Below are 23,045 nucleotides of genomic sequence, written 5' to 3' on the forward strand. Positions count from 1 at the left end.
CCCGGTGCAATGCAGCTCCCCACCAGCTGTGTGCCTGCGAACCCCCCCACCCCTCCCCTGGGCCGGGAGGGGGGCTGGGAACAGCTGCAGCCAGGGGCTCCTGCGAGAGGGGTGGGGGGGCCTGGCTCGCTGGACGGAGGAGAGCTCCTGCTACCTCCCCCCCCCCACCCCTCCCTGCTGCCTTTGTCAGCCTGCTGGGGGGGAGGGCTAGCGGGGGGCGGAGAGCGGGTCTCGTCCCCCCTCTCTCCCGGCGCTGGCTCTATCTGCTGGCTCCGGCTCCTGCGTTATCAGGAGCGCGCACATTGCAGGCTGCATCTTCCCCTGCGCCGCAGCTCCAGCCTGCACCCAGCCCGGCGGGCTCCAGGCAAGAGCCGGGCTGGATTGCGGCGCTTCTGGCAGGAGCTGGAGCGCCAGGGGGACCCGCTTGGCGGGGGGGGGGGCAGAGAGGCTCCGAGCAGGCGGGGGAGGATTTGAAGGCCGGGGGGTGACTCGTTCCTTGCCAGCCCAGCAAAGGGGCGGGGGGTTGGTTTTAGGCCAGAGTAGGCGCGGTCTCCAGTCCCCAAGTCCCTGCCCCGCTGCGTGCCTCAGTTTCCCCCATCCGCAGCATCAGGACAACTCTTTCTTTGCCCACCCTGTCCCCAAGGACTGGAAGCTCTTCGGGGCAGGGGCCGTCTCTGACTCTGTATGCACAACCGGGACACAATCGATTTTTCTCCTAGGTCTTTGTAGTATCCAGGGCACGGGCACCAGGTCTACATTGGAGCTAGTTAGGAGACGATAGTCTTTGTTTTATGATTGGTACTGGAGTAGCACCAAGAGGTCCTGACCGAGGTGGCGCTAGGCGCTGTACAAACACACAGTGCGAGCCATTTCTTGCCCCAAATCTCAGACAAGACAGACAAACCTGCTGTCCCCCTAAGTAGGGGCCGGGCCATGATCTTTAGGGAGGGTTCTGAGGATGCCAGGTGCCCAGGGCCCCAGACTGCCTTCATATAGCCCTGCTCACCCAGCACAACTGGGAACTGACCCCAGGCTGGCAATCTGAGTATTATTATGGTCTGTTTTGCCACAGGGCCGAGCAGCGCCAATCATACACCAGGCCCCTGTTGTGTTAGGCTAATGATTCTCAAACTTTTGCACTGGTGACCCCTTTCACACAGCAAGCCACGGAGTGCGACTCCCTCCCCCTTATAAATCAAAACCACTTTGTTAGATATTTAACACTATTATAAATGCTGGAGGCAAAGCGGGATTTGGGGTGGAGGTTGACAGCTCGCGACCCACCCATGTAATAACCTCGTGACCCCCTCAGGGGTCCCGCCCTCCCAGTTTGAGAACCCCTGTGCTAGGTGCTGCACAAACACAGAACAGACGATCCCTCATGGCCTGTCATGGCTATTACATACAACAAACCGCATGCAAAGGATGTTAAGGTTGCAAAATCAAGCACTCAGATGTTAGGAAGTGCCAGAATGGAGGTAGCTTTTGCATCCTTAATTCAGCTATCTCGGGCACATGCATTGTGATCCAGTCTTTAATTACACCTACTCTTTTGTCCCCCCAGACCCCTGCCTTGTTCAATGCTCAGGATGGACGGTGCTCACTGATGGGTATCTCTCCGATATTCCTTTTTATCCTCATGCTTCAGTGCGTGGCCCCCGGCATTATTCACTGCCCAGCAGCCAAGCCCTGCACTGAATACAGAATTATTAATTCCCCCGTGGACTTTTCCATGCCGCTCTCATTGGAGGATCTTAGCCCGTTACAGACATGAATGAATTTATCGTTGTGACACCCTGGGGCGGTGAGGTCATATTATCATCCCATTTTACACCTGGGAAACGGAGACATTAAAGCCCAAAATACCAAGGAATATCGGAGGCCCAGTTTGACAAACGTAGGATCTTTTGCAAAGCATTTTGCAGCTCTTCATTATTCAGAGCATGGTGCCCGTTGACCTCAGTGGCAGTTGTAAGTGCTCAGCACTTCTGCAAGTCAGACCCAAGGTGTCTCGGGTTAGGTACCCAGAAAATGAGGAACACACAGTGGCCGCTGTGAAAAGTTTGCTTTAAGTGACTTGCCCAGCACCATCCAGGAACTCTGTGGCAGAGGCAGGGATGGAACCCAGTTGTCCAGGACAGCATTCCACTGCCTCCTTAGCGAGGAATCCTTTCCCTTCCTGCCGTCCCTTGCCTCATTCATTGCACACCTTCCAACTTCTGCAAAAACAACTCAGGGCGCCAAGAGACAGCTTCAAGTACACAGCCCTGAGTCATTCCCAGGCCATGTCCAGCCCGTGCACTGACTGAGTCAGGGGGCCTGTGGAAAAAATCGCTTGTGATCATGTAATTAAAGACTGTGTCATCACGGCCCGGCATATGCACAAGAGGGCTGAATTAAGGTTGCACGGACAACCCGAATGCTGGTATTTCCTAACTTTGGAGGGCTTGATTGTGCGCAGAAGAGAGATGAGACACACTTTGCCAGTGGGTTTCACCGCTATTTGCTGACAGCCGAGGAATGTTGACACTCAGGATTCCTGGGTTCATTCCATGTTCTATAGAGGAGTGTGCTTTAGTGCTTACAGACCCTTCTGTCCCATTTCCTCCAAATCCCCTTCTGCTTCCATCCACCCCTTCCCCCACTCCTGTCCCCTCCTGCTGCTATTCCTCCCCCGACACCTGCCTGCCCCCTTTTCTGTTCCCTCCTCGGTTCACGTCCTTCTCCTATCATGACTATCCCTAGCCAGTTCTTGTGCCTATTCCCACTTTGGGTCTTCTGTCCCCCTCTGCTCCTGTTCCCTGCTTCCACCCCGGCCCTCTGCCCTGCATCTCTTCCCCAGCCCCCGGTTCCTCACCCCTCTGCCTTTGAGTCAGGCAGATTCCTCCTCTCCTCCTCCCACCACTGCCTGGGTTCCACGTGCCAGCAAGGGGCTGGGCCACTGATCGCACAGGAGAGACGGCATCCCCACTGTCCGTGCCTGAATGCGATCCCGCAGCAGCCTCTGGAAGTCAGACGGTGCAATTGCAGGGAGAGTCCGGCTCAGCTCCTGCCGCCCTGAGGATGGAGCACAGTCAGCCACTCTGCGGGGAAGGCACACGCCTGGAGGAGCTGGGTGAGGACGGAGCATGCTCATTGTAGACGGATTCTTCGGAGAATTTAGCTGCCTGACTCTAACTCTCTGAGCATGTGCAAACCGAGAGTTTTCTAACTGGGCCAGATCTGGGTGGATTTTCATGGGGATGGCAAAAGGTGAGCTCCCTGGCAAATTTCACGTCCCTGCTCCAAAGCATAGAGGTGCTAGAGCGTCTCATGAAGTAATTGGAAGATTTTTTTTTAGTATTTCCCCCCTAACCTTAGAAATAGCTGGCCTGCTGTAGCGGAAGCTTTCCAAAAATCAATCAATCAATCAGCCCAAGGCTGACATTCGCCATGGAAAATTTCAGCCTGAACAGTTAAAGTTTAGCAAAGCTGTAAGCAACTGAAATCAGGATCGTATCATGGCAAATGACGGGCAACTTTAACTATAGGTGTCATTACCTGCACTGCCTATAATACTATATATGGGTCCTGGATCTATTCCATCTATTTCTTCATCCGCTTGCAGACCCTGTGTATGGAGCTGGAAGCGTACGACCAAATGTAAATGTTGCTGCTGCTTTGCAAACTCAGAAACAGTTTGTACAGACGTCAGCCTGTGACTGGTAGGTGAGTCACGGCCAATTCCAGGGAGCGCTCTGGGCTTCCCCACAGTCTGTAGGAGGCATGGAATAACCAGAGCGGAACAATATCTACTCAATGGGCCCAGTTCATGCGGCCAATGAGATTTGACCCCATATACCTAAACACCATGAAGTCTTGTCCAATAGCTCATCAAATAGTTGATGATAATGCTTCCCAGCCGCAGGGCTGTTGGGTGGATTAATTAATATCTGCGCAGTGCTTTGAACATATAAAGCATTAGAAGAATGCTAAGTATTATTAATAGCTAGTAGTCTAATCTATCTCCAACTGGTGGCCAATGGATTGAACTCCCTCCCCCTGCAGAAGATAAGGGGGGAAGCTTTATTCACGTGGCCACCCAATCTTTGGATGTGGGATTTCTCCGCAAGGACTGTCCGTCAGGGCCAAACCACTAGATGAACTCCAGCCCTCTCTCCTGTGCCAAATTGCATCACACTTTATAGGGGGTGCTGCTCAGGGTCAGGACAGGCGAACAGCACAGGAATCGTAGCGAGGCAGAATGGTTGGCATTGGCTCAGACGCCCAGGGCTACCCACCCTGACTCTCATGGAAAGAGCCCTGGGATTCCCAGTGGCCAGCGGTGGGCCGGACCTGGGTTTTGAAAACGGCACTTCTGGCAGCACCGTGCCCCCTAGCATTGCTCTGGGGCATCAGGTCAGCACTGACTCGGAGAGGGTATTTCTCCCGCATGGCTTAGCGCGAGGGGTCATATATCACCCGCATTCGGGCCATGGACCGTGCGGCTCTAGCCCTGTCAGACTCCGCCAGTGTCAAACCCCTAAAAACCACCGGGCAGAAAATTAATTTTTATATTATCTGTTTCAAGAATGACCTTTAATTTCCCCTCCCCCCCCGAGCCACCTTGAGCCGCTTGCATCAGTGCAGCCACCCTTACCACGCAGGGAGATGTTAAAAGGGTCCTGTCACTTACTCACTTTATAGCGCATCTCATTTTCTTCTCCCCCCAGGCAGGGCACTGGAGACCTAGGCTCTATTCCCAGCTCTGCCACTGACCTGCTGGATGACCTTGGGCAAGTCACTTCCCCTGCTCTGCCTCAGTTTCCCTTCACACCCTTTGTCTGGCCTGTCCATTTAGACTGCAAGCTCTTCGGGGCAGGGCCTGCCTCTCTCTATGTGGATGCGCGCAATGGGGCCCTGATCTCAGTGGGTGGTACTGCTGTGGTACGGGGGTGCCTTTAAGGGCTGAGCTTCCCAGACACAGAGTCTGGGCGGAGCACTATTAAGCACATATAATGCACAGCCAATTGGAATGGAAGCTGGAATAAATCAGGTCTCTAGCAAGCAGCTCAAGCGCTAAGTGATTACTGAATGCCACAACTGCACTATAAATAGATACTGTTGGGCTCTCTGCTGCTCTTAAATCCCTCTCTGGTGCCTGAAAATAAAACATATTCCCACCCCGCCTCCTGGCTAACACTGATTCTCCTTTGCCTCCTTCTCCCATATCTGTAAGAGCAGAGACACCAACATGGGCACGGCTCCTGGCTGCTCACTTCTCTGTCTATGCCCTGAGCGCGACCAGGTGTCGGCAGGATGCATGGCGGGGGAATGCTGCACCCCAGCAGGGGGCGCTCACGCACACTCTCTTTGGTGTCTCTCTCTCTCCCAAATGATGACCTCCTTGCTTCTTCCATGTCCCAGCAACAGCGAGGGGCTTTCCCTGCCTGGCGATGCTGGGAGATCTCCCAAAACTGAGCAGCGGGGAAATGGGCAATGTCTGTCTGAGGGTGAAATCCACTCCAGGGGCAGATTTCAATAAGCCAATGCCCCAGCGTAGTGCTAGGGGGCGCTGGGCTGCTGGAAGTGCCATAGCTGGGACCAGCTCCCGAAAGTCCTAGGGGCTTCTTATCTGGCCTGTGTCTGGGCTGAATTCCCACTCAGGTGATGCCATCCTGCCTCCCCCAGATCTCTGTCTCAATGACAGCTGGCTAGGAGCGTTCTGCACTGCCTGGTCCTTAAGCATCACTGTGTGGCCAGTGGACAGCTGTCGCACTCCGGCCCAGAGGTGGCTGCATTGCAGTGGTGTGCTAAGTCGTGTGGTAGCAGGGCTGTGGTGAGGCCGGGCTAACGAACGCTAGCAAAGCCAGTCACGCTCCTTGGCTGGAAGGGGTGCTAGAAACGCAGAACATTCCCATTAAACAGGGAGCTCTAAAGGAAACCGTGGGCTACACTGGAGCCATTTTTATGGTCCGTTTCTTATCTACCTTCCAGGCAAACAGCTTGGCTGGGTCCCTCTCAGGCAGCCAGACCAGGCACAAAGCCAGCTCCGGTTAGGAACGGCCTCACGGTCTTTCCAAAGCCGTATTTCCGCCCCGCGGCTTCCAGGCATGCTGTGCTCAAAATAGGGCCCTGCGGAAAGTGCCCACTTATCCCCTTCCTGCCATCCCCTTCCTTCCACCGTTTCCTCTCCATCCTCGGCGGTTGGGTGAAACCGGCTGGAACGGCCCTGTCCCTGCTGGGTTCGCTCAGCCCCTTGGTCGTGGGTTGTGTAGGCCCCAGCAGGCCAGGCGCCAGCCCCACTCCCCACAACAGAGACCCCGTGGGCATTGGGAAGGTGACCCCATCCAGACCTTGCTGGGAGCAGGACGGGGCTGTGGAAGGGATTCAGGTAGGAGGTTCCCACTGCCTCCTCCTCTGTCTGGTTTCCTTTGCAGTCCTGGGTTTAGTTCTTATCCTCCCCGAGCCTGGGCCCCCGGCCTGCATCTCCCCTCAGACGTAAGGGAGCAGAGTGAGGCCTCCGGCTGAGGAGAAAGAAAGTTATCAGCTTCCCCCCTCGCTCTACCCAAGCAGGGAACCTGGATGAGTGTCCACCTTAATTCAGATGACGGTGTTGGGGCATGATGGTTGGAACACACACAGCGCCCCCTACAGGCCGCGGGCCGGCACTGCCGCCTGGTGCAAGTCTCCACAGCCCGCTAGGGACCAGCCTCGCCGCCTCCCTCAGCCCGGAAGAAATTAACTCTTTGGCAACCGTGGGCGTATCTGTCAGCACAAGGGGAGGCCCTGCCAGTGGCTGGAGGGCTAGGCCTGGTCAGGGCTTGAATGGGAGATGTCCAAGGAAAACCCGGCTGCAGTTGGTGACGCCGTGTGCCGAGCTCTTCTCTTGGAGTCATTGCTGAACGGATCCCACAGTGGGGTGCTAGAGGGCGCTACAGAGCCCACGGCCCTTTTTTGCAGGGTAGGGTTGTTCATATCAGCGTCCTGGCCCAGTTCCAGTCAGGTTCATTCCATTCCGCTGACCTACATTCCCCATTATTTCAACTGCATGAACTGTTCTTTGCTCCCTAGCCTAAAACTGCAACACATTGCTGCTAGGCGGCTGTTAAACAGCTGCCACGTTCCACCCCAGAGATGGCTGCATTAACAGTGGGTGAGTGGCCCCTATGCAGAACTGCTTGGTGGCTGTTAAGCCGCTGCCATGTTGCACCCCAGAGGTGGCTGTATTTCAATACTGAGGCCAGGTCTACACTACACACTGCTCAAGGGTGTGAAATCCAGCCTCCTGAGTAGTTATACTGACCTTAACCCCCTGTGTATGTCGGCGGGAGATAGGTACCACCTCTCACGGAGTAACTAAGCTGACGGAAGCGCTCTCTCCCATTGGCTGAAAGCGTCTTCACCAGAAGCACGACAGTAGACCTGCCCTGAGCGAGCGACCCTTATGCTGCATTGCCGTGTGGCTTTCAAACAGCAGCTGCGCCCTTCCCCAGAGGCGGCTGCATTTCTTGGCCGAACGACTCCTCTGAGACGCAGCGGGGTGACTGTTTAACAGCGTCCGCGTTCTGCCCCAGAAGTGGCTGCATTCCAGCGGTGGGTGAGATAGATGGTTACAAGCTGCCTCCTGCCTTGAGAGCCTTGGCCGAAAGGCGTTATATAAAAATGCAAAGCGGAATTGTGATGGTTATATAAATCCGCCCAAGTCTGAGTTTGGCTGGCAGTCTGGAAACTGCAGCATCGGGAGGGCTATAATTGTACACAGCCTGCACGGAGAGATTTATTCATGGCCTGTGGATTTTATTTGACCTTTTGGAAATATATATAGTGGGAGAGGAAGTAATTGGCTTGCTCTAAATTCTCCCTGGGTGGCAGGGTAAACGGGTCTGAGCTCCCAGCCTCTTCCAATGACTCGCCAACTCCCTCCGGACTGGAGCCACGGGCAGTGACACCTCCTCCTCTGTAGGCCTGGCCTGGTCCCTACTGTGCGGTTAGCTCTGCTTGGAGACCTGATGCATGAATTCCACCGCTGGGACCTCACAGCTCCTACCCCGCCACCGAGGGCAGCCCCGAAAGGGAAACTTGCCAGTCAAGATCTTCCAAAGCTTCCAGTCCAGGGGACGTTTGGTCGTGTCCGTTGGACGAGTGCTTTGCATAGGTTGGTCGGTCGCTGGCTGGCTTGAGCAAGGCAAGGGCGGGATGCTTAGAGGAGGACTAATGGTGGGCTAATGGGTGGAATGCTGGAGTGCAGGTTGGACTCGAGGGGCACCAGCAGAGCTGGGGTGGGGGGAGCCCCCAACTGAAATGGCAGGCGAGCGGTGAGTTGGGAAGGATGGGCATTTGCAGCGGTGCGAGCCCTGGACTGAACTAGCAGATAGCGCTATGGGTCGGGCTGGAGGGGCACTAGCGTGGGGGACCCTGGATTGATATACCAGGGGAACTGTGGGTCGGGATGGAGCTGCATCTGTAAAAGCTGTATGTGTGGGGAGCCCAGGACTGGGATAGCGGGGGCTGCAGGCCGGGATTGAGGAGCACTGGCAGAACAGTAGGGGCACAGATAGACTCAGAGAGCAGGGGATTCAAAGATCGATGTGCATGGGCCAGGCTGGGGGAGTTTGCACAGAGGGAGGCTGGTCAGCAGCTCCTGTTGCAGGGGCGAAGGGCTTTGTCTGGACAGCAACTCGGTCGGCGCTGTCCTTGCGGATGGATTGCCCTGTTTACAATTAAAGCCAGCGCGGGAGGGGGGCGCGCGCCTCTCTGCCTTTAGGAAGCAGTCGTTATTTATGAGGAAAACAGAAACAGAGGTGTACATGGAAATTATATTTCAAAGCTGTAATAAGCGGCATCCATCAGGCACCCTGGAACCCACCTCAGCCCCTGCCGCTATCTCAGCTGCCTGGCTTAGGATTCCTTCGGCTGGCCTGTAAATTGATGGACAGATGATTTGAATGGGAGGCCCACGAACTAGCAATGGGGCTGGCCTGGTGTCGGGGGGGAAATCCCCTCTTGCTGAGCTGGGAGTGCCTAGATCATTGCTCTCCTTATTATGGGGGTGCCCGGGGCATGGCGAAGGCCTCAAAGTCCACGGGAGCATTGGCATTCTGGGGTGAACCTCCCCACAGGAAAGGGGCAGCTGCCGGTTTAGAAAGCTGGAGGTGAGATGGCTTCGTATCTTGGCTATGGGCTTGCTTGGCTGCTCAGAACAGGGAAGGGGCAGCCTGCAGGCTAAGGCAGGAAGTGGCTTATTAGGAATTGGAGGCCAGCGGTACCACCGGTGCTAGGCTGTGATAGGGGTGGCGCAGACAGGACCACAGCCCTGCCTGCAAGGTTAAGAAACACTTTAAGCCCTTTGGTCATGTCAATTTCCTCCAGCTGGTAACTCGCCAACGATTTTCAAATGGCTTTAGTGAGACCGGGACGCTTTTCTAGCAGAGAGGCAGCAAAGGGCGACTGGGAGTCAGGGGGTTCACCCAAAGGGGCGCGTGGCAGAACCAGGCATTGTACCCAGAGCACCCAAGGCCAATGCCGGCACCTGACCCTCAAGGCAGCCAGGAGGACCACGGGTGGGGAGGAGAGTGTGACTGGTGCATTTAACACTCACAAAGCCCTTCCTTCAGGAAAGGAGTGCTATGATACTTGAGGGATTGGGTGAATGGGGCAGCCTGGGGCCGCCTGTTTGATGGTGTTATGGATACATATGGATTATTCCCCCCTTTGACCTGAGCAGCTAGACAAAAATCCAGGGTCCTGTGAGTAGTTCCAGGTGGGAGCGATCGAGGCTGGAGTCAGGTGCCTTTGGGGCAATCCTGTTTATCTACAAAGCCTGTGCAAAGTCCCATTTCCCAGAACACAGGGGGGGGGAGCAAACAACGGGAGATGGTTTCTGTGCTCACAGCCCAGAAAGCCTCTTCCAGGCAGCACACCAGGTGCGTCTGCACCTTCCTTCTCTGGTTCCGTCTGCTTCTCTCCCGCATCTGACCCTGCCTCCAGTGCTTCTGCTGAGTCTCTTCCTGGGGGTGTAGCCCGTACACACACACACCCCTTTCTCCATGTAGTTCTAATTCTTGCTGACTCACACAGGCCTTTGGTTTAGGTGGGGGCTGCTATAAAGAAGCTTACTTGTTTTTACAGCTGTCTTAAATGAAGGGCAGGGATTAAACCCCCCAGCTCCAAGGAAGTGGAACCAAATCTATAACAGGAGATATTCACTAAGCAAAGAGCTTAGCAGAGCCTGAGGCAGTGTGGGCTAGAGGATGGTGCACTGGGTGGGGATTCAGGAGACTTAGAAGCTAGTCCTAGCCCTAACCTGGAGGGTGACTTTAGGGAGGTCACTTCCTCTCCCACCATGGGTTTGTGTCGTTTATTTAACCTGTATTCTCTTTGAGGCAGGGACTGTCTCTCGATGTGCAGCGCCTGGCACAATGGGGCCTCTCCCTGGTACCATAATATTAACGCCAACAGCCCGCACTGCTCAGATCCGGTGCATGCGCTTCATCTTTCCTTTTTTTTTTTTTATTAAAGCTTGCATCTGAGAAAATAAACTACACACAATTGCCAGCTAGGATTATAGGCAGCAGATGAGCCCATTGACTCATAAATTACCTTGTAAATTACCTCATTTCTGTGCTTTTCCCATTACAGGCGAGACAGACAGGGAGCAGAAAGAGAGAGAGGGAGAGAGATGGTGACAGAGCACAACTGACCAGCCCCAGGGACCACGACTCTGCAAACCCAGGGAGGTGGAATGGATGACAGGGGCATGCGTGGGGAGGGAACCTTTGGGCTCAGTGTTAGAAGAAAGGCGAGTGAACCCCTTCGCCAGTGAGAGTCCCACTTAATTTCTTTCTGCCAAGGGCACGGATGAAAGGCAGGTACAGAGTGGATCTGGGGCGGGAGCACGGAGAGCAAAAGGAAATCAATAGATCAAAGCAAGGCAGGAAAGGTGGGTTAAGGACAAATACATGCTGGCGAGTGGGAGATAACATGGCAGCCCTGCGTGTCACCCCTCTGCCCCTAAGCCGCGGGTGGGAGGGCAGGATGGGCATCCCCCAGCGCAGGGGGAAGATGTGCTGTGCTGTGCGTTTCAAAGGTCGGGCCTTATCTGCAGGCTAATATCCGGTGACCTGCAGCCAATAAAGAGCCACTGAAGAGCATTCACTAGGATTGAAAAGAAAAGTGTTCCCAAGCCCTAATCGCGAAAGGATCAGGCCGTGACTCACGGGGAGGGATTGGTCCCGTGAATAAAACACGGTGGGGAGTTATCCCTGGGAGAGCAGCGCCGGCCGGGACTGTTCAGACACTTGCTGGTATTTCCTGGGGCCTGTCCCCAGACAGTGCTCCGTCCCCAAGTTCCTTCCCGGGGCTCCAGCAATGAACCCCTGAACCAGTTCGCCAGGGATCCCCGACACCCACTGCCTTTGGCTATTACCTGATCTGCAGATGCTCCGCTCTCCCGGGGCTGATGAAATGAAATCCAAGCTGTGCAAACGGCAGCCGTACGCCCATGCCAAATCCGCCTCTGCCCAGCTCAGCCGATCTCTGGGCCAGGCTGAAAAGCAGGACCGGGCTACACAGGACCCCATTTGAGAAGGGTCCAGCACCCAGCAAATCCCACTGAGAACAGTGAAGAACCCCCAACAGCCCCACAGAGAACAACAAAGATCCCTCCTCATCCCACCTTGCAAAGGAGGGCCAACCCCCACCCTCCCCCCAGCACAGAGATGGGTGGCAGCTGCAGGGTGTTGACAATCTGGTCTCATGCTCCCCCCCCGGACTACCTGCCTGGGACCCGCAGGCCTCCGGGGGAAGGGATGCAAAGACACAGAGCCTGCAAGAGGCAAGTGTGCATGGATGCAGCTTGAGATGCCCACCGCCCCCCTCCTCTGCCAGCGACCCACCAAGGGGAACTGGATCAGAACCCCACTCAGGTGGATTCCAGGGGGTTCCTGCTGCCCCCACCTGGCCACTAGGTTTTGAAGCAGAGCAAATGGCCAATGGGTTAGCAGGGTGACTGGTCTGCCAGCTGCGGCCGGGCTCTGTTGGAATCTCCCTGTGGGTGACAGAGGCAAGGAGGCTGTGCAGGTATTGCTCAGCCGCTGGGCTGGGATCTCCGTAGGGACCGACTCACACTGGATTTCCATGGGGACCTGGGGATCTAAGCCCAGCCTAGCATCCCGGCTCTGCAGGGCGGCATTGTGTTATCAGCTGTGCCTCCACCTCGCACAGACCACTTGAAACTTGGGGGCCGGGGTGATCCACCCCCCCCCCCCCCCATCACCCTTTGGGGGGGGGTGTCCTGCTGGGCCCGCTGTAATGTCCCTTGCCCCCAAGAGTGCACCCATGCCCAGCAGATGGGGGGGGGGCAGCCCTTCTCGGCCTCCCCGGGGCTGACCCACAAGTGACCATGGTGTATGGATGCTAGAAGCAGGGAGAGCAGCTGGCACGGTGCCCTTGTCCCTTGCAGACACAGAGGGTCACATTAGAAAATCCTGCCCCCCAATTCGGGAGGGGAGCTGAATCCTGAACCCCTTGGGTCCGCAAAGCGGCTCTGGCAGTGCCAGGAGGGGGGAAGCAGTGGCCCTGGTGCAGGACTGCAGTCTGTCCCAGCCAGTCCCTGGCAGCACGAGTGGGGCAGGTTCTCCCCAGCTCCCAGTGTAGTGGGGTGGCTCAGGCCGGCGTGCGGGCCCTGCACAGCTGCTCCCGGCTGGGACGGGAGGCAGCAGCGAGATGCAGTTTTGAGGATGGGAATCGATAGCATTGATTGGCAATCTGCATGCAGTAATTGGAGAGGGACGGAGCAGGGCCCGGGGCAATCGCCTGGGGGGCCTGGATGGCTCTTGGGTCACCAACACGCAGCAGCTTTCAATGCTCATAAGCTCCCATTCATAGCGGCATGTCTTATCCTGCCTGCACATGCAACCGGCTCCATACCCATGTCCCTACACACATCAAGTCACATGTACATTCACACACGTGTACATTCATGTGTGAGCCGCTCTGCACACTTACATCCCCACACATGCTACATGGGGGAAGACCCTTCCTGTGTGCATATCCACACGTCATGTGCAATAATGTGTTACACGCTTTGCACACCTACATCCCCAGCTAACATGCATAGATTCACCCCTGCATGTATACACCCCCACAGACGTGACACATGCATAGTCATAACAACATCACCTGTGTTGCATGTATTCCATCACACCCCACTGCACAGGCCATGGTCATACACCCACATGTATGGAGAAGCATGTAAAGCCCATGTTCTTTTTTAATTGACTGCTCACTATCCCATGGGAACACACACCTCCCTGCTCACCCCTGTACCAGACAGGACCCAGCCCATGACTTGCCTCAAAGGAGCTCCAGTTCTGCTTTCGGGGGAGGGAGCAAAGCCGCTTGGGCCTGTCTCAGATGAGGCGGCAGCATGACCCACTGGCTAGGGGATTGGACAAGGACATGTGGAATCTGGGGTGAAATTCTAGCCCCCTTGAAATCACTGGCAGTTTTGCCATGGACATCAATGGGGCCAGGATCTCAGTTCCCGGCTCTGCCACTGACCTCCTAGATGTCCCTGGGCAAGTCATTTCCTCGCTTTGTGCCTCAGTTTCCCCTCCTGCGTCTGTCTTTTCCATTTAGATTGTTGAGATCTTTGCGGGCAGGGCCTGTCACTCACTCTGTCTGTGCAGCGCCTGGCACCGTGACACCCTGGTTTTGCTTCCAGCCTCTTGATAACAATCCAGCGGTGGCTCCTGTGTGGGGGGCGGAGGGAGGAAGAGAGAAGGACCCTATAGGTCTTTCCCAGCTCAGATTTCCAGCCTTGTGTGATTCTCAGGCTACACTCAGCCACAGAGGGCAAAGCCTGCGGTATGTGTGGCCTGCCTGGGTTCCCACTGCCGGATGGGACAGTCACCCGAGGCTGGGTGGATCACAGGCAGCCTTTGCCCTGGGTGACATTCCCCCTCCTGCTCTATTCAGGCAGGAAGGCGCAGGCCCAGCCAGAGGCAGGGGGGCGGGGGCAGGAGAAGGGGCTGGGAATTAAGGCCCAATCCAACTGGGAAGATTTGCATCAGCAAAGGGCGTTGGCGTTTGCTTACGGCTCCTCCAGGTCGAGGTAGAGCCCCCAATTTATCCCTTGCTGAGCCTATGCCTTCACCATCCTCCCTGGGCATGGGGCAGCCCCCCACGCTCCCTGGCTGCTTCTGCCCCAGCTGTGCACTTAACATTCCCCCCCCCCCCCCCAATGCTAATTGCTTCCTTCCTAAGTAGCTGCTGATGGCTCCCTCCCTGCACTCAGTGGGAGCAGCTGTCTGCCAGTGGATCCCGCACACCCAATTAAGCATTGGCTGGGGAGGGCTGAGCCAGCTTTTGCTGGGGATGCCACCAGCGCTGCCCTCTGGCCCCATCCCAGCACCTCCTGCTGTCCCTGTCCCCAGCCAGCCAGGGGCCAGTGGTGGACGCCCTCTCAAGGGGCGGGGTCGCTTCTCTAGGGAGGCATTTTTACCTCTTTTCTGCAGCAGATCCTCCTGCCCTGCTCCCTACAGCGCCCCCCGGTGCAAGAGGCTAGGACCTGAGTAGCCAGGAGCTGCCCCCCACATCCAGCGCTCCTGCCCCGCTCCCTACAGCGCCCCCTGATGCAAGAGGCTAGGACCTGAGTAGCCAGGAGCTGCCCCCCACATTCAGCGCTCCTGCCCCGCTCCCTACAGCGCCCCCTGGTGCAAGAGGCTAGGACCTGAGTAGCCAGGAGCTGCCCCCCACATTCAGCGCTCCTGCCCCGCTCCCCAGCGCCCCCTGGTGCAAGAGGCTAGGACCTGAGTAGCCAAGAGCTCCCCTCCAGAGCCAGTGTTCCCTGCAGCACACCCTGCTTGGGAAGGCCAGAACTGGCGTACCCAGGATCTCCGCCCCCAGCAAGCACTCCTGCCCTGCTCCTGACAAGCGCCCCCTGCTGGCATTGGCTAGGACTTGAGCAGTCAGGGGCTCCCGCACTGCCGGCCCTCCCACACTGTTCCCAGCAGCGTCAGGCTGGAGCCTTTCAATGCCTCCACCTTCTCCACTGGGAAATGGAGACACCGCTTGCTGGCCAGGTGAGCGGTGCAGATGCGTTTCCCTAGGAGCCGGCACCTTCCCACAAAGGGCTCTGAGGTGCTTGAGGGCCTGGGCGGGAAGGGAAATAAACAAACCTCTGAGTGAAAATAGGAGAGAGAGAGAGCTGGAAAAATCAAGATAATTCCAAACAAGTTGTTCCATTCTCCGGCCCCCTCCCGAGGGAGGGGGCGGGGAGGCAGAGGCTGCAGCTAATTAGGATCTGATCCCAGCCAGGATCTCCCAACGCTGGCGGTCGCTCCGTTTGCAACTCAGAGCAGCATCCAGACAGTGAGCTCAGGAGCAGGGCAGGGATTCCGCGGGCCCAGCCGCAGCTCTGTTATCGCTCCGCCTGGAAAACGCAGCAGCATCACTCCCGCCTTCCAGCCCGGCGGGAGGAAGAACAGACCATGCACCCAGCCGTGACCCAGGCACGGGGCACCCCCGTTCGATTAATTAATTGTACCATAGTTGTGCTCCCTGTCTCAAACCTCAATAGCCAAGGAAGGCTAAAGGTGGGGGGAGGAAGGATTATTAGCCCTGTTTTGTAGGTGGGGAAACTGAGGCACAGAGCAACCACATGGCTTTCTCAAGGGCACACAGGGAATCCGTGGATGAGATCTCTTGGGTCCCTCATCCACAAGGCCAGCCTCTCTCTGGACTCCTTGTCCTGCTGGATAAAGCCATCCTGCCTCCCAGCATTGGACACTGGCGTTGCTGTGTAACAAGGTGCTATATTAACTGGCAGCACGGTCTCTCCCACATGGACCGGCCTGCGATAGCCGAGCCTGGACTCGGTGACCCAGCAGGTCCCCTCCAGCCCTGTATGTGGTGTGAGTGGGACGCTGCCAGGGCACCATATCGTGCCCCGAGGGGGATGCGGTCATACACCATTGCATCCCTCTGCATCGTCACACACCGCAGCATCACCGCGTGTCACCACACCATCACCATGTCACGGCATCTCTGATTTCACCCCGTCACTGGTCACAACACTGATGCCCCTGGGTGGGCACCGGGGGAGCCCCCAATACTGTCGCTTGGTGGCACGTAGCCAGACAACATGGAGACGCCCTGCGGTCCTTGGGGGTGTTTCTTGTCTTGCGGGCTCCCCCTGGAGAAAGGCGGATCGCCCCAGAGAGCAGGGAGGGGGAAGTGCATGTACAGAGCAGATACAGATGTGCGGCAGGGACTATCCTTGTGTTCCGGATTTGTCCGGTGCCTAGCACAATAGGGTCCTGGCCTGGGACTACCTCCTTAGCTCTTGGCTGGCTACCGGGGCAGAGGCAGCTTCCTCTGCCGGCCAGGAGGCCTTTTCTGGTTCGGGATGCTGGATGCTTCAGCCAAAGCCAGGCCCCTTTGCGGAGTGATGCCTCGTGAACCGCGCTTGGGTTTCATCTTCCCCGGCTCCCACTTGCTCTTGCTGGGGAAGTTGCTGGATCTGCAGAAGCAGCCAAACTACCTCCCGAAGTTCTCCCTTCCCTAATTACATGGACTACCTCCTCTCCCCCCCACCCCGACAAGTCCTCTGATCAAAGGCTTGAAGGGACTCGTCCAAGCTGCTTCTCTCCCCCTGTCCCCCAGGTGGGGCACAGTACATCAGACTGCTTACCCCCGACGGGCCCAATCCTGCAGGGTTCCAGGTGTCCCCACCACGGTGCCGAGCTCCCTTGACTCCTACTGGTCTCCTTCCATCCAGGTTTAGTCTGGCCCAGTCGGGTTCTGCGGTTCTTGGCTTCACCTGTTGGAGCAGCGCATGTCCTGAGGGGGTCCCTGCTCCCTCATGCTAGATGCACACCTAGGACCCCCCCCTGCGCTACCTGGCCTGTATTTCACGGGGCCCAATGCTCTGAACTTGGGCTGCTGGTAGCCAGTCTCCACCCGTGCGCCTGACCTCCTTGCTCAGGGAAAACCAATGTCTGAAATGAAGACTGTTTGGACTGAGGCAAAACAAGAGTGCTGGTGGCTGGCAGCGGGGAGCCCAGGGGCCATCGTGAGGGGTCCGCTGTAGGTGCCTGGTGGACGGTGTCCCCGAAAAACCTCTTTGCTTGCTCCTCTCCCCCATGCAGGAGCTGAGGGGAACTGAGGTCTCTCTACCAGACAGATGCAGCGTCCCCCGGGGCCCCGTCTCTCTGAGGTGGGTAATGTTCTCAGCCTTGTATCCCTTTGCCTTTCCCACCGGCAGTGCACGCTCCCTTCCTCCCCCTCAGTTCCTGTGAGCACCACAGGACTCCTTTACATCCCCCTATCCCCAGCCAGGGTTACAGACCTGACAGGAGCCAGCGTCCATCCCCAGAGCCTCCCGCAGGGCCCTGCCCACGACTCCCCTCTGCTGTAATGCAGCCAGCAAAGGAGGCTGGCGGGCCGGGCCTTTTTCCGGCTGATTGGCAGGGCAATCAACTCTCCCACTCCGGGGGCCCCTAGCTAGTGTGGGCCAGGAGGCTGCTCTCGGGAGGCGGTTTGCCCCCCCGCTGCCTCCTGCAGGGCTTCCCGGCATGTGTCTGACAGAGCCTGGATGGGCTGATTGCTACTGCATGGTGATATTAGTGTCCTGGAGGGCCAGCCCCTGCCCCGAGGAGCTTACAATCGACATCCACCTAGGGTAGAAAAGGGACTTGCCCAAGGTCGCCCAGCAGGTCAGTGGCCGATCCAGGGATAGAACCCACAGCTGCAGCACCCCAACGCACGAGACTGGACGGACCACAGCACCGATTCAGGGAGACCTAGATTAGATGTTAGGACAAATTTTTAAACTCTCAGGGGAGTGAAGCTCTGGAACAGGTTCCCATGGAGGTGGTAGGATCCCCGTCACTGCAGTTCTAAGGTCAGGCTGGACAAACCCGTCAGGGATGGGCTAGGTTTACTTGGTCCTGTCTCTGTGCACCCCAATGCTGACCCACAACCTCTCTGCTGACCCAGCCCTGGGCATCCCAGCCTGACCTGCAGCAGCCCCTGCCGGATCTGTCGTGCGCCAGCTCCTCCCAGCTCAGCCCCCTGCTGCTGTTCGTTCTGCACTGAGCGATGCTCCGAGGACGTGGGCAGGTCCCCGCTCGTAGTATCTGTACAGCGCCCTTCCTGCTAGTGAAGCAAGTCAGGTCTTCGGGGATTCCAGCCTAGCGCACTAAGGACGGTTCCTTCCATCTACAGCTCTCAGCACTGGGAAACCACCAGATCTCCGGATGGGGGATATGCAACCTACAGAGCCGAATCCCGAGGTGCTAGGGACCTGCTCAGCGCCTACAACTCCCACTGAGCTCCAGCCAGTGCGGAACTGGGGGAGGGTGGCCCACCGACTCGCATAGGAATTGTGGCATCAGTGGGGATCTGGTCCTGGATCAGGCCCAAGAACTGACTTGATCCCCTAGGAAAAGGTCCCTGCAGTACTGCAACCTGTCAGCTACGTTGGGCTGAAAAGAGAGACCCTCTCCATGGAAGAGAAGGCAAAGGCAGCCCCCCCTCCACTCCAGCTGGTCAGTCAGGGCATCTTTCCCCATCCTTCCAGCCAGCCTCAGGACGGTGAGCCCCTAGCCAGGACACAGACCTGCAGGGAGCAGCAGATACCAGAGCTGCGCTAGGCAGAGATAACTCCAGCAGATAGGGGAAGTGGCCTCCTCTCTGCCTCCATGCTGACTGCTCCGACACCCTTCGCTCTGCCCTACCGTGATGGCATCTCCTACATGGCGGCTCCCGTTAGCATCCCTCTGCTCGAGGCCCCATGCCCAGGCCTCGATTAGCAGAGTCTTAGACTTTAGTGATCATGATGGTTCTGTCTGGCCTTAGTCTGACCTGCACGTCGCAGGCCACAGACCCTCCCCCGCAACACACCCCTAACTTCCAGTTGAGTTACTGAGGTCCTCAGAACAGGATTTAGAGACCTCCGGTGACAGAGAATCCGGTGTCATTACGTGCGTTCTCCAATGAGGCCTGAGGGTCAGGGCCAGCCCTAGAGAAGCTCCCCAGCTGAGCAGCATCAGGCCTGGTTGAGCCTGGGAGGGAAAGTGGTGCCCCCCTCTGAGCCAGTACCGAGGCCCCATGTGGTCCTAGGGGGCCCGGTGCTGCCGCCCTTCCCACAAGGGACTCCGGGTCAGTAAAGATCCCATCACACTTCCTGCAGGACAGGAGGGCCGAGATCCTGAGTCTCGACTTCAGGGGGGGCAGGGAGGAGTGGCCTGCAGGTGTCCAAGCTGTTCCGGGGAGGGGGGGTCCAGGGGTGATACGGGACAGGGCCGGGGCCGGGGCATCACACCTCACGTCCTGGGCACATTCTAATTGTGTTAACGCCACTCTGCCTCCCCTGGGGTGTCATGGGGACAAAGCATTCCCTGCAAAGAGTCTGGTGAGGAATAGACAGGAGTACATGTGGGGCCGGACAGAGAAAGTCCTCTGGAGCGACTGCTCTCCCGCAGTCTAACGGCGTATTTATTCTATTCCCTGGCTGCTGGATTGCAGCCCGTTCTCCTCTCCTGCCCGCCTGGCATTTTTCTGTGCCTCCTTCCAAAGAAGCCCAACATGCCTAGCTTCTGCGGAGGTCAGCATTTCTCTCCACCTTGCAAGGGCGGGAGGGCTAATGTCCCGTGCTGCGCTATGGGGGGACAGCCGCCAGGCATTGGCCACGAGGCTGTCAGTCATGCTGCGAGGCAAAGCTGGTGCTGAGAACAGCCAGGAGGCAGAACCTCTCTGACCGAGTAGCCTCCAAGTCCCAGTCTCCAGGGCTGGAGAGGCAGCACCTGCCTGCCATCGGCAGCTCCCTAGCCTCCAGCTTCTTAAAGATCTCCTGCCAAAAGTCCTCTCCTCTGGGGGTGCCATCCTCTCTGGTTGTTAGTAGCCCCTATAGGCCCCAAGGTGCTACGCAGCCGCATGGCGAGAGACAGCCCCAGCCCCCCCGAGAACTTGGAGTCTAAGCAGACAAAGGGGTGGGGCACAGCAAAGGGACTTGCCCAAAGTCACCCAGGAGGCCAATGGCAGATTTGGGACAGGCTCAGTCCCACAAAGGTATCTCAGCACCTAACTCCCCTGGATGTCGCTGGGAGGCCACAGCAGCTGGGCGGCCCAAACGAACCTGAGGGTGGGCCCCAGTACAGAGGGGTTTAGGGGGGAAACCGTTAATAACCGACAAACAAAAGAACAACACAGGATATTGTTCCATAACCTGACATCAGTCCAGTCACTCATCCACCATACTCCAGTTGCCTCACACCAGATCCCAGCAACCTGCCACATCAGCCTCACAACTCCAACTCCCTAGCAAGCCGGAAGCCAGGGATTTTATAGAGAGCTTCCCTACCCAGAAGCCTTTGCAGAGAAGGAAAGTCCCTCCCTTGTCTCGCTGGATGATTGGCAGTTTGTCTAGCCAATCAGCTCTTTTTCCATCACTCCTGGTTCCATTGACACAGATCTGGGACAGATGCTTGGGTGCCCAAGTCCCATTGATTTCACTGGGAGTTAGGAGCCTACGTACCTCTGAGGATCTCAGCCTCCTGAACCCCAACCCAATGCCCTGTCCTGGGAGCCACACAGCGTTGAGCCATATGCATGAAAGCCCAGGCCCGGTCCGTCAGTCGACTGAGGACCGTGGGATGCTCCGGTAGAGCGAGGGGCAGCCGGAGTGTGCTTTGTGTTTGGACAAGGGATGAGTGGCCCTGTGGGGGTTTTGTGACCCTGGCCAATTCTTGTCTGGGTTCACAAAGCCAAGGTGAATTCATCAGCCTTTCCTCTGCGATCTCCATTCCCTGCCCCCTGCGCAGGGCAAAGCGGGCGCCAAACCCGAATGTCACAGACCGCAAGCTACAGGCGAGGGCGGAATGCGGGGCAGCCACTCTAGGGCGGAAGTTCTATGGGGCAGGGACCATCATGCTCTGCTTGTACAGTGCCTAGTGCGATGGGGTCCTGGTCCATTGCTGGGACTCCCAGGATCTACCGCCATACAAATAATACACGCCAGTGATAACACAGGGCAAAGGCTGGGATACAGCAGCGGTGCCGGGATTTCTGGGGCTGGTAGAAGGGGACGCAGGGAAGGAATGTCGTCTAGTGGTTAGAGCCAGGAGCGAGCCATTTCGGGTCCCGTGACTCGCTCGCCTCCCTGCTCCGTTGCCTCAGTTTCCCCCTGCCTTCCCGGGGAAAAGAAGGATAACGACGCTTCCCTATTGCCAGGTCGCCACGTCGATAGCTGCTTGTGAAGTGCTTTGAGATCCGTGGCGGGCAGGGGCTAGAGGAGGGTGAAAGAACCCACCCGTGGGGCCGGGCTGGGGGCTGGGACACCGGCCCATTAGCTGGGATTTCTTGTGGCTCATCCCCGCTATGTCTCCGTGCTGATTAATTTTCACACTGAGCATCCCTCGCCTCCCCAGAGGCTGCCAGAGCCGCTCTCCTTTCTAGTCCCCCATCTCCAAAGCGCGGCTGTCAGGGAAGCCTCCCTAATGAAATGGCATAGCATGGCTCAGTTGAGGAGGGAAGCGGCTACCTTTAATCTCCATGGTGAAGCGCAGCAGGGTGACAGGGTCTGTAAAGGAGCGTGGGGGGGGGGGAGGAGAAGGGGGCGCCGCTAATCTCAGCGGTTGCTGCCGCAGCTGGGAACAGAGAAGAGAAGCTGGGAAAAAGCGACGTCCCCTGGCACCGTCGTGGGAAATGCAGCCTGGCCCTGGCACGCAGCCCCTTTGCCCGTCGCTGGTGGCACTCCGCTGCCCGCAGCCAAGGCAAATCCGCCAGAGGGGGCCGGGCTGGCATCTGCGAGTGTGCATTTCTGTGTGTGTGAGTCAGGCCTGCCTTTCATCTCAGCCTCCCCGGGCTCGGTGCCTTTCATCCCGTGGGGCCTGCCGCGCCTGAGCCACCCACCTGGGGCTCGGACCTGGGCAGGGAACCAGCCCGCTCACTTCAAACGCCCAGGCAGGCCGGGCGGCACAAAGGGTCTCTGCTGGCACACATGGCACCCTGGGGCTGCTCTGGAGTGGGGCGGGGCAGTGAATGGCATTCAGCTGATCTGATATCCCGATTTTATAGGGACAGTTCCGATTTTGGGGTCTTTTTCTTATATAGGCTCCTATTACCCCCCACCCCCTGTCCCGATTTTTCACACTTGCTGGCTGGTCACCCTAAATTGCATGTGTATGGAGAAGGCATGTGTATGTTGGGGAGTGCATATGTGTGTGTGTGGGTGTGTGTGCGCACCTGGGAGTGTGCATATGCACTTGGGGGTGCCCGTGTGTGTGCTTGGGAATGCGTGTGTGGGGTGGAGTGTGTGCATGTGTGTACACCTGAAAGTGTGTGCGTGTGCATGTGGGAATTGTGTGTGCATGTGCAGGGTGGAGTGTGTGTGTGTGTGTGTGTGTGTGTGTGCCCTTGGGAGTGCATGTGTGTGCAGGGTGGAGTGTGTGTGTGTGTGTGTGCATGTGGGAGTGCATGTGTGTGCGTGTGCAGGGTGGAATGTGTGTGTGCGTGTGCACATGGGAGTGCATGTGTGTGCGTGTGCAGAGTGGAATGTGTGCATGCCTGCATGCTTGGGAGTGCACGTATGTGCACATGTGCACATGGGAGGGCCTATGTACGTCCATTTGGGGATGTGTACACGGGCACATGTTTTCAGCTCTGCTGTCATTAAAAGGGGGGGGGGGAGTGTGGGCTAGTGGCCAGAGCATGGGAGTGGCAATCAGGACTCCTGGGTTCCATGCCCAGCACTAGTAGGGAGTGTGGTCTAGTAATCAGAGCATGGAGCTAGGAGTCAGGACTCTTGGGTTCTGTCCCCAACTTTGCCACTGAGTCTCTGTAGACCCTCAGTCGTTGCCTTGCTCTGTGCCTCAGTTTCCCCATCTGTAAAATGGGGATAATAATAAGAGTGACCCACCACGCCAAGGCCTGAGTCTTCAGAAGGCTTCTTACCCTTAATACCAATGCTCAGAAAGGCTGGACAAATCCAGCCTTCAAATCTCTTCCCCTTTCTGCATCTGAAATGTGGGGAACAGCTTTGGAAGTAGCGGGGCCATCTC

The sequence above is a fragment of the Chrysemys picta genome, chromosome 25 (genome assembly GCF_011386835.1).
Source record: "Chrysemys picta bellii isolate R12L10 chromosome 25, ASM1138683v2, whole genome shotgun sequence".
In the NCBI taxonomy this organism is placed as follows: Eukaryota; Metazoa; Chordata; order Testudines; family Emydidae; genus Chrysemys; species Chrysemys picta.